The 12,918-nt window shown below is 45.9% G+C and overlaps 1 protein-coding gene across 1 annotated transcript in view; it reads right to left on the minus strand.

Annotated features, from left to right (window-relative positions):
* The window catches only part of LOC142465632 (olfactory receptor 11A1-like), a 70,282-nt gene that overhangs the window by 1,896 nt on the left and 55,468 nt on the right, over nucleotides 1–12,918 (minus strand). The gene's annotated exons all lie outside the window — the stretch shown is intronic.

Raw genomic sequence — 12,918 nt, forward strand, 5'->3', positions numbered from 1 at the left:
ACTGAGGGTATACCAAGGTCATACTGAGGGGCCAGCATACTGAGGGTATACCGAGGTCATACTGAGGGGCCAGCATACTGAGGGCATACTCAGGGCATACTGAGGGTGTACTGGGGGTATAGTGAGGGCATACTGAGGGTGTACTGGGGGTATAGTGAGGGCATACTGACTAAGGGGAAAAAACAACCTCCCTAAAGTGTTTCCATGATGAATATAGAAGAAACTTGCAGATGTTTAATATCTTCTGATATAATAAATATCACTGAGGAAAGGAGATTCATTACATTGCGCCCCTTATATATATCCCTGAGGAAGGGAGATTCATTACATTGCGCCCCTTATATATATCCCTGAGGAAGGGAGATTCATTACATTGCGCCCCTTATATCCCTGAGGAAGGGAGATTCACTTTAAGAAGAAAATCTGTCACCTGAAAATCAATTTAAGGTATAAACATCAAACAAGCATTTTCTTCCTATTTCTTAGCGGAATAATATGGCTCTTATGTTAACCCAGTGACACGGAAATGCCCAATACATTTAAAACCTTCTAATGCATTAAACGTCTTTCTCATAATGAACATACAAGAATGGTTAAAGCCCCAGCCCTGCATGTAATGCCTCCTACTCCTAATGTCTTTACATCTGCTTTTAATATCTTTAGATCAACGGTTAAACTGTAATTTGATAATGAGTACCAATACACTGTACAGTATATACAGTAATGTGTACACTACATGGAGAGTACAAGTATTTTCTTTTGTGTTCTCTCCTTTATATAAGACAAAGCTGAATGCAATATCTGGTGACGGGAGTGTCCTGGAACAGGATTGTGTTTTTTCTCTGTCTTCAGGCTGCCAGCACTCCTTGTGGGTTTCTTGGCTTCAGCCAGCTGCCTTGGCAACCCCCCTGCTTTTTACCAGGATGAACAGCTCCCCCCCCCCCTTGCCAGGTGGTATTGTCCCAGTTAATTTCCCATCAGCCCAGACCAGCATGCTGCCTCTTAGTACCAGCAGCCATCTAGAGCAGTCATCTCTCCTATCCTGGTAAAGTGACTGATCTTTTACCTATCCCTATATCCTGCATTTATCCCACTTCCCCCATAGCTCCCCTTCCCCTCCATTGCTCTCATGTCCCATTGTTCCCTCACTACTTTTCCCTCCTTTTTATTTGTATGTTGTTACCCCAAATAAACACTTCAGCAAGTAAGAAGCCAGCATATTGGGATGAGTTAACCTGCCTGTCCCTACGCATCTATCAGGGTGTGCTTGGGCCAGAACAGGTTGGCTTTCTATCCCATGAATACAAAACTTTCCTATGTGCCAGTAACTTCCATCTGAAAACACATTGTAATATTATAAGCACTTACCATGACATCAGGTTCTCAATGCTGGGACCATGTGCAGCTGACTAGATGAACGATATTTTCCAAGAGGGGTAAATATACAGAAATAACTCAATGTCATCTTTGCCATTTTCTGTGCAAGTATACAGGTGAATGTGGCTGCACAGCAGGACATATTATCATCCTTCCCAGTGTTTGTGTTGTTGTTTATCAGTGGAACAGTTGGATTAACTGCAGAGCAGATAACAACAAATATCCACAAAGAAGCCAGCTGGGGATGTTTTTATATGTTTCCCGCTGTAGGGAAGTCCTTGAGGACTGACCTCTGCTTACAAAGAGAAATCCATGAAGACTAGTTAATTTCCCTAACAAGTGGTTACAAGAGAATAACAAATCATAGCCCTGTAAACATAAATATACTTTATTAAACATTCAATGGAACATTTCCTGTCTGTTGATCTAATCGGGGTATATTTATAGTAAAATATCAGTTGTGTAAACTTGGTCTGAGGGTGTTCTTATATGGTGGGCAGCTGTCCCCCTATAGATTTCAGCCCCCTGGCATCCACCATGTGAGGTCCTCACTCAGATCACCAAACTCACATAGCATCCACCTATACCAATGTCACCGCTACATCAGCAAGGACACGCGTGTGTATTAGCAGGACACGTGCACCTCACTATTATAAATGACACGGCTGGATGTGAGACATTACTTGGTCAGAATACAAGAAGGGAAGACAATCTGGAGCTTACCTTCCATCAAGTCCTGGGTCGATGTTTGAGAGGTGGATGGACTTTGAACGTATTATCCCCATGTGAAATTCAATACTATATGAGAACACCAGTAACAAGCCTTCTCCAGAGTGCACGGCAGTAGACTTTTTCACTTTTAACTTGGTCTGTGTCTGTGTGTTCTAGGTTAACTCTTCCGTACATTGTCCCATTCCTGCCACCCAGAAAGCAGTATCCTAGAACAGAACGCTCTCTTGTGTCTGTACGATTGGTGCTTTAGATGCATTCGTCGGAGCAGAAAGGTAAAGTGATTGATGTACTGTGTTCCAGGTTCCATATTGGTAGGTTTAATGAGTCAAGAAAACCCTATATACATGAAATAAGATAATGTAAATATAAATGTATTGGTACTGGACATGCCCAGCAGGTCTGGTGATTTGAGTTTGGGTTATGGTGAAACTGCCACCACTGGGTTTTTGCTTTTTTATTAAGTATTTATATCAATTTTATAATACTAATACAATAATAGGCGATTAATAGCAAAAACACAAATAAATAATGAATTGCTGGTATAGACAGAAAACACACACAAACACGTCTGAGAATGGGATATATCTCTGCCCACTTTATAATATATGCCAGAGGTAAAAGAAAACTCAACTATTCCGGACTGTGTGTTGTATACTGGTAGCGAGAGACACAGGTCAGATAGGGGGGTAACAGTTTTTCTAGAGAAAAAGGTGGTGGAAAGAAAAATCAGTTTCTATCTAAACTAGAATCAATAATTAAGCCTTAAATAAAGAAATGTAATAAAGATTTCATTCACTTCCACATTGTATTCCAGCTCCATTCTGTCACTATACCTCACTAATACTATTTAAGTTTGTCATTGACCCTTTAAAAAAGGTGTAAGTATTGTTTTTAGAGATTGCCAAAACTCAGTTCCCCTCATGTTCTCATACAAGAATTACCCTGGATGTATATCTCTGCCCACTTATACCCTGCTGAGACAGCGGGAAGTTACTTACTGCGACTATGCCTGGGAAGCATAACTCTGAAGTTAAAACCAGCAGTCAGAGGGTTAACTCAGGCAGAATTACCTAGGCAATCAGGATGTAAATGGATACAGCTGACAGGCAGCTTGATAAGGAGGCTACTGCTAGGTGGATGTCTTAAGCCGAATTTATAGTGGGGTCTATGGCGACGGCAACGCGACCTCGTGACGTCAGCCGTTGCTGTCCTACAGCGATTCCTGCACTCTGGTGCAGGAGACCAGAGATCGTGACCAGGGGGCGTGGCCGTGAGCGGTTCGCCCTCATTGGCTGAACCGCTCACGTGCCCATGATGTCACCCCTCAATCGCTGGAAATACCAAAATATTCTGGATTCCAGCGATCACGACGGCTATCACGTGGCCACGCCCACTATTGGAACCCGCGACGGATATGTACTTGCTACAGCGCTGAACAACGTCGCATTCGCCGTAGCCAGTACTATAAACTCGGCCTCAAACTACAGAGATGTCCTGTCCGGATTGCTGTATCCAGAGGGATTTCCCCCAACAATGAGATAAAGTCCGCCTTGGCGCTGGTCCTCAGTATGGTGTGTTGAACAGTGATATGAAAACAACAGAAATGAAACAGTGTAACCCTTCTAAATGTCTACTGTGACAATAACACCACTCGTGATAGAATACAATCAGTTCGCACGTTTAAAAATAAATTGTTCCCAAAAAGAAGTCTTTGACGAACAGGCCTCTGAGTTAAAAACAAAATTCTTACAAAGGAATTATAAAGAGCGAGATTTAAAAAATAGCGTTAGATAAAGTGGAAGCTTTAAATAGAGAGGATCTGGTTCAGAGCCAAGAATAAGGATGATGTGAGTGGCAATTCACGGATACCCTTTATAACAGACTACAGTCTAATGGCACCAAGGATCAAGCGAATGATAAAAAAGCATTGGAATATATTACTGAGGGATGACAATCTGAGGAGTATTCCTCCCAGTCATCCTCAGGTGAGTTTCAGGAAAGCTCCAAACCTCAAGCAGGACCTAGCACGAGTTGCCTTAGGTATAATGTCACTAAAACTACTGTACAGGCATACCCCGCATTAACGTACGCAATGGGACTGGAGCATGTATGTAACACAGGCATACCCCGCATTAACGTACGCAATGGGACCGGAGCATGTATGTAAAGTGAAAATGTACTTAAAGTGAAGCACTAACTTTTCCCCACTTATCGATGCATGTACTGTACTGCAATCGTCATATACGTGCATAACTGATGTAAATAACGCATGTGTAACAGGCTCTATAGTCTCCCCGCTTGTGCACAGCTTCGGTACAGGTAGGGAGCCGGTATTGCTGTTCAGGACGTGCTGACAGGCGCAAGCGTGAACTGCCATTTGCCTATTGGGCGACATGTACTTACTCGCGAGTGTACTTAAAGTGAGTGTCCTTAAAGCGGGGTATGCCTGTAGTTGGTTTTAATGCCTTTTAATGGTTATCACATATGTTCCAATTGCAATGGCTGCAAATACAGCTCTAATAAGGATACATTCAGGTCCAACGTTACAAATGTAGAGTATAAAATACAATCATTTATAAACTGCAGTAGTTTTGTCATCTACATGCTAGAGTGCCTATGTGGACTTCAGTACATAGGTAAGACTAGGAGGCCAATTAAAAGAAGATTAGAAGAGCATATTTACAACATGAAGCGAGGCCTAAAAACCCAGTGTGTCTAGTCACTTCCGTTTAGTACATAATCAAGACCCATAGGGTCAGGAGTGTTTGGGCATAGAGTGCCCCACACCGAATTGGAGGGGTGGCAATAGAGTGACACAGATATCAAAAAGGGAGACTTATTGGATATACTATTTAAAAAACTTGTTTCCCTTAGGTCTTAATATAGACTTCGACCAGGGGTAATTTCTTAGGGACTGAAAAATCTCTGAGCATTAGCTTTCTGTAATTGTATATCCATCCATGCTCTAGATTATAAATGGCTTGATTTGATTATAAAAATCCTTTAATTTCCCTCCAAAAAACGCCTTTTCTGTGAAGTCATTGTCTTACCTGTATAAGCTACAACCTGCTTGACAATATTAAGCTAACATGTTAAGCCTCTTCATGAGCATTGTTGGATATTCAAAGTGCTCGTGATTTGTACACTTATTATGTTATTTCTCAGTGTGTTGTCCTTTCCTCGTGTTGGACATTGATGTTCACCTAGGTGGTTGAGTGATTGTCACTTTGCCACATATGGTTTGATTATCAATGTCCAAGAGGTTAGGATAACAACACCATCCCACAATCTATGGAATATGGATGTATCTTCTTATTGTATTATTATTGTGCTGCTGGGTATACCATTAGTATGGAATACTATTCCCCTGGAAGTTTACCAATTTCACTGGTACTGTTTGGTTTAAATTGGTAAATAATGAGGGAGAGTATGTAAAGGACAACTATCTCTCCAACAATTCCATGCCCCTGAGGAAGTGAGCTGGATCCTCGTGAAACGCGTAGGGTGCTTTATACAGTGCTGGCAACATTGGCTGTGAGTCAGAGGAGGAGAGCAGAGTGCAGATTCAATGTGCGGAGGATTCATGGGCAGTCCTATCTCGTCACTGTGACACATCATCACACATCACCACGTAAACGCGTCAGAACGAAAGGCGGAGTCCGGACAGAGACCAGGAAGCGACCGGTACCTACACACGGAGTGTAACAACTCAGCGGCCCACGTGGAGATCAGAGCACTACCCACATGCTGCACACCTACCCTGACGCCAAACACACCAGCACCACTGATCTATTTTATCTACAACGGTCTAAACCTGTTAGAAGCATGGAAAATCAAAAAGGGAAACATACGAAAACCTGTATTAAAATAAACCGTAAACAGATGTGGGTGGATTTATTGAAGGCGGGGGTCCCACGGGAGGAAATAGATGAGAAACCCAACACCGAGCTGCTAAAGGTATGGAAGGAAATAGTCAGAAAAAACACTGCATGGGTGTATAAGACGGATAGTGAAGACAGTGTGGGGGGTAACAGAATAAAGCCCTCAACCCCATCCTTATACCCCTGGAAATACTTGACTGACACAAGCCACACACCACCAGATGGGTGGGAGGTGGCCAAACCCTTATATACAGAGGGGGTTCCACTGGTATGGGTGCACACAGGGGATAGGCATCCCTATATACCCGTCCAGGTGTGGTGGGGTAAGAAAGGAGCCCCAAAATCTTTTGTGGCTCCCATGGATATGGGGGCCAAGGTGACAATCATACACGGGAACCCTGATAGGGAAAAAGGAGAAGTAGTGCATATAGAGGTCTAGGTGGGGCCATCACCAGGTCAATTTGGGTTACAGTACGCTTGGTAATCAATAAAGGCCCCTGTTTCACCACCAGTGTAGTGGTAACTGAAATCCTTGAAAACATGCTGGGCATAGATGTGTTGTTTGGTGTTCACATTTCGGTTCCCTCATAGGCCTATTATTCACGGGCGATCAAGGAAATAATAAGAGGGCATGCCAAATGGACCAGCATACGAATACCCACTCTAGGACAGCCTCAATGTTTGAAGCAATATCATTTTCCAGGGGGACACAAATAAATAAGGGACGCATTGCAAGCATTGTTACAATCAGGAGTTACAGTATTAGGCCCCCTGTGGCAGGACGGCCTGTAGCCGAGGTCAGGGAACAGTCCACACGTGTAGTTTCAGGGTAAATGAAAACGTTCAGTGCTTTATATCTCCACAGCAACATAACATGCGGGTACACTGTCTCTTTAAACAAAGCAAATCCTGCTCCACAGTGGGAGAAACTGACTAACACAGCAGGCCTATCTAGCAGGCTGGCTGGCTAAACCATAACCAAACCGTAAGTGTCTTTTAAGCAGTCAGAAAAACAAAGGAACAAATCTTACTTTGGTTGCAGTAAGTAGTGTGCTGTATCCGTCTGGCTAGCAGCACATATATCCGTGTGCTCTGGTCTGAGAGAGAGCCAGCTACTGCTAGTAACAAGATCCTTTTCTACCTTGCTGGCTCTCAGGTGTCAGCTTACATCCTGACTACCTAACTTCCACCTGAGTTAACCCTTATGAGTGCTGGATGAAGCACTCAGACATATGTCTCCCAGGCGTAACTGATAGGAGTTGACTTCACTCTGTCACATACCTCCCCTGTTTGTGTGTGGCTAGTGTCCCACACGGCTGAAGCCCGACCCTCCATTCCTTCTCTTGACAAAAAATCAGCATTTCCATGGTCCTTTCCAGGTCTATGCTGAATATCAAAAGAGAAGGGTTGGAGGGCCATATACCACCTGGTCAACCTTGAGTTTGCGTCCTTCATGGTATTTAACCACTTCAAGGGCGCATGGTCAGTGACCAGGGTGAAGTGTACTCCGGCGACATAATGTCTCAAGGCCTCAATTGCCCATTTTACAGCGAGGCACTCTTTCTCAATGACGGAATACCTCACTTCCCTTGTGAACAGCTTCCGGCTGATGAACAGTATGGGATGTTCAACACCATCAAATTGCTGGGACAGCACTGCTCCCAGTCCTACCTCTGAGACATCCGTCTGGATGATGAAGGGCTCTTTAAAATCTGGGCTCCGAAGAGCGGGGCCCTCTGACAGGCACTTTTTAAGCATGTCAAAGGCGTCTTGGCACTCCCAAGACCATTTAACTTGGGTCGGGGCACTCTTTTTTGTCAGATCTGTTAGGGGTGCAGAAATTTCTGAAAAATTGGGGATAAACCGCCGGTAATACCCTGCTAACCCCAAAAGGGCGTGGACCTGTGTCTTTGTCTGTGGGGTGGGGACTTCCTTTATGGCGGCCACCTTGCTAGCTAGTGGCCTTACTATCCCTCCCCCAATGGCATAGCCCAAGTACTTTGTAGTGGATTTACCCAGGGCACATTTTTTTGGATTTGCAGTGAGCCCTGCTTCTCTTAAGGACGTTAGGACTGCCCTTAACCTTTTTATATGAGACTGCCAGTGTCTGCTATAGATGACAATGTCATCCAAGTAGGCCGCGGCATATGCCCTATGGGGTCGTAGTACCTTGTCCATTAACCTTTGGAACGTGGCTGGAGCCCCATGTAACCCAAATGGCATAGTGACGAATTGGTATAAACCGAGAGGGGTGGCGAAGGCAGTTTTGCATTTGGATTCTTCCGCTAGAGGTATCTGCCAATATCCTTTCGTGAGATCTAGGGTGGAGATATACTCTGCTTTACCAAGCAAGTCAAGCAATTCATCCACCCTAGGCATTGGGTATGCATCAAATCTGGATACAGCATTTACCTTTCGCAGATCCACGCAAAACCTCACCTTCCCATCTGGTTTAGGGACCAACACTATAGGGCTACACCATTCGCTGTGGGACTCCTCGGTCACGCCCAATTCCAACATGTCTATTATCTCCCTCTCTACCAGGTCTTTTCGGACGTCTGGCAATCTATAGGGACGGGACCGTACTTTTACGCCAGGTTGTGTCTCAATCCTATGGGACACTAAATCAGTCTGCTCTGGCAGCTCAGAAAAGACATGTGGGAACTGGTCACATAATTCTAGTAGGTCTGACCTTTGTTCCGTTGTGAACTGCCCTCCCATGGGAACCTGATGGTCATTGTACGTACTACCCTTTGGAAGCTGTGGACCCAAATCCGTCTATCCTTCCCGAGGGTGGATGAACAGCGATCTCATCGTTTTCCAGGGTTTCAGGAGGTTCACGTGGTAGATTTGTTTACCCTTCCTGGACCCTGGTTGAGAGATCTCATAGTACACCTCCCCGGTGCGGCGGAGAACTTAGAAAGGACCCTGCCACTTCGCAAGGAGTTTACTCTCTGATGTCGGTAGTAGTAGCATCACTTGGTCCCCAGGTTGGAAGACCCTCAAGCGAGCATTTTGGTTGTACTGCCTCTCTTGACGTTCTTGAGCAGATTTGAGGTTTTCCTTAGCAAACCGACCTATCATGTCTAGGCGGTTTCTAAGGTCTATGACATACTGAAGGGTATTCTTGGAGGGGGAGGGCTCCTCCTCCCAGGATTCCTTTAGTAGGTCGAGAATACCCCGAGGTTGGTGTCCATATAGGAGCTCAAACGGGGAGAAGCCTGTGGATGATTGGGGAACTTCTCGTACCGCAAACAACAGGAAAGGGAGAAGTTCATCCCAAGCTCGCTTTTCAGTGTCCACAAACTTCCTAAGCATGGTTTTTAAAGTACGGTTAAACCTCTCTACCAATCCATCAGTCTGAGGATGGTAGATTGAGGTCCGGACGGATTTTACCTCCAATAACTTCAGGACATCCTGCATTAACTTTGCCATGAAATTTGTTCCCTGGTCAGTTAACATTACTTGGGGAAGTCCTACCCTAGAAAACAGTTCTAACAGCCTGTGAGCAACCTGTTTAGCAGTGGCTGATCTCAGAGGGAAGGCCTCAGGATATCTGGTGGCATAATCTACAACAACGAGTATAAATTTATGCCTCTTCGCAGAGTGTTCTAAAGGTCCGACCAGATCTACCCCAATTCTCTCGAATGGGACGGCTACCAAGGGCAGAGGGACCAAGGGAGCCAGCTTCTGTCCTTTTTGGCTAGTTAACTGGCATTCAGGACATGTCTCACATAGTTTCATGATGTCGCCATGTATGCCTGGCTAGTAAAACCGGGACGAGATGCGGTCCGTGGTCTTATCTCTGCCCAAATGACCACCCCATGGGAGAGTATGGGCTAGGGTGAACACTGTTTTAATCAACCCTTTAGGGACTAGCATCTGTCGAATGACCTCCCCTGTTTGTGTAACATTATTCACACGATATAGGATGTCATTCAACAGTTCAAAATGTGGAAACACTTTTACACCTTGTTCATCTATTATCTTGTTGTTGACCTGTACCACCTTCTCATATTGTCTAGCCAGAGCTGGGTCCTCCCTCTGCCTCTGACGGAAGTCAGGAAGATCCAGGTCTGGCAAAATTCCCGTATCTATCTGTTCCCCACCCTGGTCATCCCCGGCCATGACCTGCAGTCCTTTGGGCTGACTAATGTTACCAAGAGTCCCAGCCTTTCTTAACCAGTCCTCTTTTTCCGCACGTCTCTGTTTACGTGTCTTTGGGACGTGGTGTCTACGGGGGAAAATCTCTGGGGAAAAGGAAACAAGTCTCCGGGCTTCTCCGGCACCAGAGAAGTAGGCTCCGTAGGAGTAGGGGCCAACAATGTTTCGAAGTAGGGCCAGTCTCGGCCAAGTAGAACAGGAGCAGGTAGCCAGGGAGCAACTCCCACTAGTAGGCTAGCCTCTTGATCCTTGATACACAGTAGAACGTTCGCCGTCGGGTATCTCTTTGTATCCCCATGGATACATTCGATATTCCAAGGAGAGTCATAAGATAGTCTGTTGCTTGGAATTAGGCCCTCTAGGATCAGGGTTTTTCCAGATCCCGAGTCCAGCATGGCTTTTACTATTTTCCCCTCCAGAGATGCTGGGACTAACCACGGATTGTGGTCCCCTTGGAGACAAGCTGTGGCAGTGGTTCTGCCATATGAACAGTCCATCTCATCATCTCCTGAGTCCGCAAACTCGATCGTCAGCGGAAGCTCTCGACGGGGCTCGGTGTTTGGACCTGTCCGCTGTTGGATGGGATCCTCTCTTCTGGTTGATGGGGTTATCCTCTCCACCGGATGGGTGACAGGAGTCCAGGTTCTCGGGGAATACTGTGGGTGGCGGCCTCCCTTGAGTGATCCAATGGCCTCGGACCCGGGACGGGCGTCTCTGCGGGAGTTTGTACCAGGAACCCTCCGAGATGAGAAAGGGTCTTCCGATCGGGTTGACTGGATCTCCCAAGCTGGCGGGTTGTAAACCCCTCGATTGTCTGCTCTCCTGCCTCTAGCATCACCGGAAGCAACTGGTGTTTGCACAGACCATGCCCAGCTATCCTGTTGGGTGTCGTCGCCAAGGAAGTTTTCCACCAAGCGGACCGCTGAATCTAGGGAAAATGCAGCGTGTCTTTTTACCCAGGAGCGGGAGGAGGGGGGCAGTATCTGTATGAACTGCTCGAGCACAAACTGTTCAAGGATCTCTGCTTGGGTATGCTTCTCCGGTTGTATCCACTTGGTACATAAGTCTACTAAGAGGTGGGCTATGACCCGAGGTCTGTCTCGGTTTGTATATTTGACTGTCCGGAACCGCTGACGGTAGGTCTCTGGAGTAAGGCCTAGGCGATCCAGAATAGCAGCCTTTAGTTGCTGATAGTCCATGGCCTCGTCTGCTGGAAGAGCCTGGTAGGCTGCCTGAGCTTCTCCTATGAGGAGTGGAGCCAGAGTCGTTACCCAGCGATCAACTGTCCAGCCATGGGCCGTGGCTACCCTTTCAAAAGTGAGGAGGAATGCCTCTGGGTCTTCGGTTGGCTTCATTTTATGCAGCATCACCGGTGGGTTATTTGGAATCTCTGGTCTGCCTGGGGCTCGGCCTTCAACCAGCAGTTGGAGTAGCTTTTCCTCTCGCCGGGCCTGTTGCTCATCTTGCTGGGTTTGTTGCTCTGCTTGCTTGGCCTGCCATTCTATTTGCTGGGCCTGTTGCTCAGCTTGTTTCTCTGCTAGCTGGAGCTGTTGCTCAAGGAACTGAGGAAAAAATTTCTCCATTTTTTTTTGTGTGGCCCTTCAGATACAGGGGCCGTCCGTCGTCCCACTTCTGACACCACCTGTGGCAGGACGGCCTGTAGCCGAGGTCAGGGAACAGTCCACACGTGTAGTTTCAGGGTAAATGAAAACGTTCAGTGGCTTTATTTCTCCACAGCAACATAACATGCGGGTACACTGTCCCTTTAAACAAAGCAAATCCTGCTCCACAGTGGGAGAAACTGACTAACACAGCAGGCCTATCTAGTAGGCTGGCTGGCTAAACCATAACCAAGAACAAATAGAGTGATGCTGCACACCTCAAAAATAGAAAAAACATACAATTACCGGTGCTCCAATGTTTGCACGAAAGCCTGCAATCAGTCCAAGACAGATGAATAAAGGAACAAAGGGCACTGCGGATTTCAGCAAAATAAACTCATTTATTGAGCCAACACGACGTTTCGACCTTAGTGGTCTTTTTCAAGTGAAAATGGCATAAATACATTCCACAATTGTAACATATAAATAGTGCCCCAAATCCCCACAATGCAACCTGTCCAATTAGTGAGATGAAGTTCATGTGCTGAGTCAGTCCCTTTAGCCAATCTCCATTCTGTAGTCCTTATTACCAGCTGTTGGTGTTCCTCATTAGATTCTGGTGCTTGCATCCTCCCTGCTCCTGTGCAGTCCGGCATCCATCTTGCTGACGTCATCACTCCTCGTCTCTGGCATTTGGAACGCATCTTGGTCCCATCCTGTCATTGCACGTTGTCTCCGATCGTGCGTTTCAAGTCCGCGCATGCGCGGTATCAATCCGGTCGATCCTCTTCATCCCTATACCCCTTCCGATCGCAGAAAGCGCTGATCATTGCAGAATCATTGCGCCTGCGATTTTCAATCATCCTGCGGTCCTGCAGGCTCGGGGGGGGGGATAGCTGATCTCCAGTAATAACTTGGTAAAGTGTTTTGATCCTAGTACGTCATCTTCTTCTGTCAAACAGTGTTGTAGGATATCTTCATCATCAATGATCCATAATGCATAAGTGGAGGAGAAAGGGGAGGAACAGATCAGCATTCCACATATTGAGCAGGCTGTGTGACATATTATATCACCGTGATTAAGTGTTGATAATAAAAAATCTAAAAAAAGGTTTGTCTTTGTCAATGATTTCAAAAGCCTAACCACAGAGGTACAGTATAAA

This window comes from Ascaphus truei, chromosome 14 (genome assembly GCF_040206685.1).
Source record: "Ascaphus truei isolate aAscTru1 chromosome 14, aAscTru1.hap1, whole genome shotgun sequence".
Classification (NCBI taxonomy): Eukaryota; Metazoa; Chordata; class Amphibia; order Anura; family Ascaphidae; genus Ascaphus; species Ascaphus truei.